The sequence below is a fragment of the Geospiza fortis genome, unplaced genomic scaffold, assembly GCF_000277835.1.
Source record: "Geospiza fortis unplaced genomic scaffold, GeoFor_1.0 scaffold171, whole genome shotgun sequence".
In the NCBI taxonomy this organism is placed as follows: Eukaryota; Metazoa; Chordata; class Aves; order Passeriformes; family Thraupidae; genus Geospiza; species Geospiza fortis.
In genome coordinates this window covers 1,957,665-1,963,441 of record NW_005054313.1, presented here as the reverse complement: position 1 = coordinate 1,963,441, position 5,777 = coordinate 1,957,665, and the positions used below count along the sequence as shown (strand labels likewise).

The 5,777-nt window shown below is 40.2% G+C and overlaps 1 long non-coding RNA gene across 2 annotated transcripts in view; it reads left to right on the top strand.

The window, feature by feature from the left end:
• LOC115947756 overlaps positions 1 to 5,777 on the top strand; it is a 20,545-nt gene that overhangs the window by 12,070 nt on the left and 2,698 nt on the right. For both annotated transcript variants that reach the window (XR_004081608.1, XR_004081607.1), the window contains exon 4: positions 1,192 to 1,268. This is a non-coding gene — a long non-coding RNA (uncharacterized LOC115947756). The remainder of the gene's footprint in view (positions 1 to 1,191; positions 1,269 to 5,777) is intronic.

The window sequence follows — 5,777 nt, the reverse complement described above, 5'->3', positions numbered from 1 at the left end:
TGAATCTCCAGCACAGGGTGCAGGAGCCAGACTGTGGAGCAGCCCTGTCTGCATGAATCCCTGCTCTGACTCCAGTTATTGCTGGGGTGGGCACAGTTCCACGGCTGGGATCACTGCAGAGTGTGTGTGTGTGCAGAGCTCTGCTCCCAGCTCTGTCATGCAGCTTACATTTTCAATTATTTTAGCAAGGCCTCTTGCATCTGCAGGCTTAGCCTGCTTGGTAAATGGACATATTTACCTTCCCAGTTGAAAAATCTTTTTATAGAAGGTGTTTTGTGCTCTCCTCACATGTCTTCTAGCGCAGGGTTTTGGAATTCAGCCATAACCATTTTTGAAACAGCCTCTTAATACAAAGAGAGAAAATTAATAGATTGTTTAAAAAGTCATATAATTTTCATTAGTTCTCTTTGAGAAGCTTTTTCAAATCTAAATTTAGATATTGGATTCAGTATTGATGGGGAAAGGAGTTGAAAACCTGGTTTTGCTTTCAGTCAAAAGAATCCAGCTTTTGTTTAGCCACGTGTGGTGATAAGAGAGGGCTGAGTTTGTGAGGGCAGCACATCAGGCTCTGTGTCAGGGTTTGTGTTTCAGACTGGATCTTTATCCTCCTCCCAGGAGGGTCTGGGACTATGGGGAAATGAGCTTGCTTGCCTTGTTTTGGGAGGAGTGAGACTTACATAATGCTGAGCAGCACCAAAGCACAGACCTGTCAAGTTATGTCCAAATCTGGCCACAGCCCTGGGACTGGGGCAGGTCCATAAACAGAGCAAGGAACTGTTTATATGGCAGCCATTTCACAGAGTACCATCCCTGGCCCTATTCTTTCAAATAAACACCCCTTTCCAAAGTGGCAAACAGGAAGAATGTATTTTTTTGTCAAAAGCTGAAGTGGCAGTAATGCTGCCAAACTGTCTTCCCAAGATTTTGGTGTAATGGGACATGGAGGCTTGGGAAATAGTAAAGAGGGCAGTTCTTCTGTCTTTGGAACACTGAGAAAGATTTGAGACTATCAGTGATAGCATAGGAAGAAAGATCCGCAAAGATCTGCAACTGTCCCATCTGAATTTCCCAAACTGGAATGAAAGAGATCTTGGTTTTGCTCCTGTTATTATTCATTTACTTATCGAGAGTGAGAAAAATGGCAAAACCCCACCAACTTCACAAAAGGGCAAATAATTTTTTTTTCCTCAGTTTCAGGATCATCTTGCTCAGTGTGAAGGCCAGAGTCCAAGAGGTCAGAGCACATAGATGGGGAAGAATATCTGCTGGTAATTATTCTGTAAATTATTCTTTCTGCCATTTGTAGTAGGGCCACTTCAGGCAATACTTTTGACTAGAGACAATTTTGTCTTCTTTTCTGTTACTTGTGGGGATCACACATTATCTTATGGGGATCTTACATCTCAATGCCTTCAATAAGTTCTCCTTGCCTGCATTTCCAAATACAGCACTCAGGGCTACCTGTCCAACACATTGAGCCACTTCTGGCCTGATGGTAAAAACCACAGATCTGATCACCTCACACAAGCCCTACAACAAAACAGTGGTTGGCTGTTCAGAAGCATCCTATATTCAGCCTTTATTGTGAGCTTATAGTGTTTTGTTTCTCTGGCATTTGGTCTCTGTGATCACCATTCTGACTAATGCAGAGAAAATCTGGAGTCACACTTTCATGTCTCTCTTCTGATCATATTTGTTATTCTAAAGTAATACCACTGTGGCAGTGGTTTTGTTAGCAAAGCAAATAATGTCTGTTCAAATGAGTGAAAAACGTTATCTCCTTTTATGTGTGATGACATGGCAACATTAATATAAATGCGTATATATATATATATATATAATAGTTTAGGTGGTGCTTTCCAGCAGTGTTGTCATTCTTGCTTTTTAATCTGCAATGTGATATGATGTGTTTGAATTAAATTCTTGTAAATACTTGCACCTGTTGGAAGAACCACCTTTTGTTGTCACAGCAATGGGGACAGGGGAGAAGCACTGAAGGAAGTGTTTTCATAGGACAGGTGTAATGGATGAGTTTGTGCTTCAATTGTTCATTCCATGTGTAAAGTGAATAACTCAGCCTCTTTTTTATACACCTTTCTAGTACAAATTTTCCTTGGCAAGAAGTGATAGTAGAATAAAAAACTACCTAAATGCATCTGGGAGATTAATCCAGATAAATGTTTAAGGGTTTTTTTTTTCAATTAATTAAGTTTTGGGACGTGTGGTAGTTATCCTTGAGTAAACCAAGTGTAGCCCATGATAATTGCAAGAAATATAAACCAGTAGCAGGTGGGTAGAATAATCCTAGAGTACCAAGGGGAAAAAGGAAGTTGTTCATCCTTATCTGAAATACAGGAAAAGCAAACACACTCATGTAGCATTTGCCTGGAAGTATTCTGGATTATCAGTACAATTTGACTCAATACTTGTGATTTTAAATTGAATGCTCTTCTGCCCAAAAATGGAGTTTTGTGATACTAAGCTCCTCGACTCCTGCTTTGACTAGTTTAGGTGGGTATTTTTAATTCTTTTCCTGTCGTTCCCTGTTTAAAAGTGGGATGTAAACAGTTTGTCCATATTTTCTGTGGAGTCACCCTCATACAAGAACTAATACTGTAGATCCATAGACAAAATTCTGCAAGCAAATGTGTTCTCTGCTGTCATGGGATTATGGAGATGTGGGTGAAAGATTAGGTTCCCCTGAGGAAATGGGTACTTCTGCCTTTTTGGAGACTTCAGCTGAAGTCTTAGATGTACATTGGTGTCTGTGGTTTCACTCCCTTCAGTTCATTTTGGTTTACAGTCGTGATGAAAAAATAAAATGAAAAATAAAAACGAAGCAAGCAGTACCCAGGGCCAATTGGTCTGTGTGCCATTTGTGTGAGAGATTCTTGAGGTTTGGTTTTATTGTGTCAATCCGAAGCACGAGGGTGCTTCAAGGGAAGGGATGGCAAGAACTGTTCTGCTAACTAGGCAATTGCATAAAAGTAACACTAGAAGGCTGAGAAACCAAGACAAGAAATGCAATTCAAATGTAGGAACTGCGCAGCATTCAGGAGAAGGAGGAGAGAGGTTGCAGATGCTGTGGTTTTGCTGCTTATTGGACCTCTAGCTGTGTGTTGCTGAAAAGAAATCCTTGCCATGAAGAAATACTTGGATATGAACTAGACCATTTTGAAATGCCCAGTCTGTGAAAGTTTATAGGGAAAGCAGGAAACCTGATAGCTGAAGTTTCAATGAATTGCCCACTTTGGCAATTATTTCCCAACAGAAGCAAACACCCTGGGGATTTTTCTTGGCACAGTCCACAACAATTGTTGTATGGTCTGCCTTTAACTGTACAAAATCTACCTAGAAAAAAGTGGGTTTAGAACTTAAGGTATTGCTCGTAAGGTTTAGGATATTGGGATGAAGGCAGTCTAGGTTGGGTTCTTAACTGCTGCTCTGTTTTCATATAACCCCAGGTTGTTTTGTCCTAGAAATGCAAAATTCCAGAGTCATCTCACTTAACTGAGCTGTTAATTTTAGGATCACACATGTCCTAGATTCTCAATATAGTCAATGAGATACAAGCACCTCTGAAGGGTAATTTGCCCCCTGCAGGAGCTGAGCCTGGCCTAAAGGGAACTTTTCTTTGTCCATATGGTTGTGAGAAGTGCATTATGACCAGACCCCCAATTTGTGATGCCTGATTTATTTAACTATGTTTGGGATTGTACATGAGCAAGTACATCTTACTTAGCTTTACTTCTTTAGGAAAAATGCCTTGTGGTGTTTTTATGTATAAAAACTTATCTTAAAATGTCTAAAAAGTGTGCGGGGAATCTTTCTGAAGCTAGAATTCTGCCTTCAGCTGCTAAGGCAGAGGGACAGGCTAAAAGAAAGTAGCAATAGATATTACACAGCATGTAAGTCTGGGTAGTGCACAAAGCTTAGATACAGGGAGAGGCACCATAAATCCTCCAGATTTTCAGGGATATGGGTCAGGGAACTTGCTGTCTTTGAGGTCAGAAGAAATTGAGAAGAAATTGAGGAGAAGAAGAAAGATGTGGTGCTGACAGAGCATAGGTGAAGGGATGATGGAAAGCACAGAGCTGGGCTGAGGACAAAACATGAAGAACAGAGACATACTGTGACAGCTGAATAGGGGAAACTGGGGCATGCTATAAATGCATTGAGGGTTATAAATGATGTTCTTAATGTTTTCCACATTTAGAATAAAATACAGGGTGCAACCTCATTTTGAATACTTTGTGCAATTCAAGCTGTCCCATCTCAAGAATATGATGCAAGTTGTGGAGGTACAAAAGAAAACAATGTGATCAGAGGGATGTGATGGTTTCTGTTCAAGGGAGGATTCAGTCACCTGGGTTTCTCCAGTTTTGAGAAAAGGTGACTAATAAGGGGGAGGCAAGATATGCTGGAGCTACATAAGGTTAGGAGGGGCACGAAGTGAGTGAAGAGATAGTGATTATTTATTCTCACTTAAATAACAACAAGTGAAGTGGTCTGGCAACACCTAATTAAATTGTGGAAGTTATTGCTGCAGGATGCTGGAGATGCCAAAATAGAAATGGTTTCTTAAAATGATTAGATAAACTCATGGAAAAATTAGTTCATAAAGAGCCATTAAAGATACTGATGTAGGGCCAGGCTCCAGCTCAGGAAGTTTCCAAACTGCAGGTTTGCTGAGAATTGGCAGGACGTACCCTGTGCTTGTCCTGTGTTCATAACCTTTCCTTAAACATCTGCTTTGGCTGTTACCAAAGCCAGGACACTAGGGCTAAATGAGTAAATGAATCTTTGGTTAACCTGCCATGTGGTCTTCTTGCTAAACCATACAGGAAAGGCCTGCACTGTCTACTGTGTAAACTTGATGCAATTTAGCCCTAAAAATTCTAACTTCTGCACATATTACTCTTTCATCTACAGTATTATTTAAACATGTGAATAAATCCCAGTCTTTTGGGCTAAATTGAGTAGTAAAAATATGACTCTTTTTTTTTCCCAGTGTGCTGTCCTGCACTGGCTTCTCCCTATCAGGTTATATTGACACTGGCCCATATTATGTTTATTTTAATCTGGTCTATGAAAATCATCTTCACTGTCGCTGTTTAATAAGAATACTGACCTGGGTCAATTACCTTTAATTATCTAGAAGACATCTTTTTAGGATAAGTATAACCTTGAAATATTATTAACTAATATGTAGACCCTGGTGTATAGGTCTCATTGAAAGCTGTTCCACAAGCAACTAATAAATGAAATCTAATGAAACTGCTACTATCATTTTGGACTTATTAGTCACATCACTTAAAATAGTTTCTGCTCCAATCCCCATTGCTCTGTCTTCTTTGGCTTAGCAATATTTGCAATCTCCTGCTTAAGTGAGAGCCAGAAGTGAGTGATGAGCACAGTGGGATGCTGTATGAATTCTGGAGCTGTTCCTAGGGTTTACTCCCAGAAGACTTTCACACCTGTGTGACAGTCAGTAGCAGGCCAAGAAGCTTTTGTTGAACATTTTTCATGCAAAGCGATCTTTAGCTGGAAGTTTGGGTGGTGAACAGCACAAAGAGAGCAACTGCTGCCCAGAGAATGGAAGGGGTTACAGCCCAGAGAAGGCTGTTTGTCAGAGAACAGAGAACATGAGGTTTGATCAAATGCCAAATTAATTTGTGGCAAGTTAGCTTGAGTAAATAGACATCATCCGAGACCTCCTAGTGTGTCATTAAAAGCTGAATATCGGTCATGTCTTACAGATGGGAAAACTGAAGTAG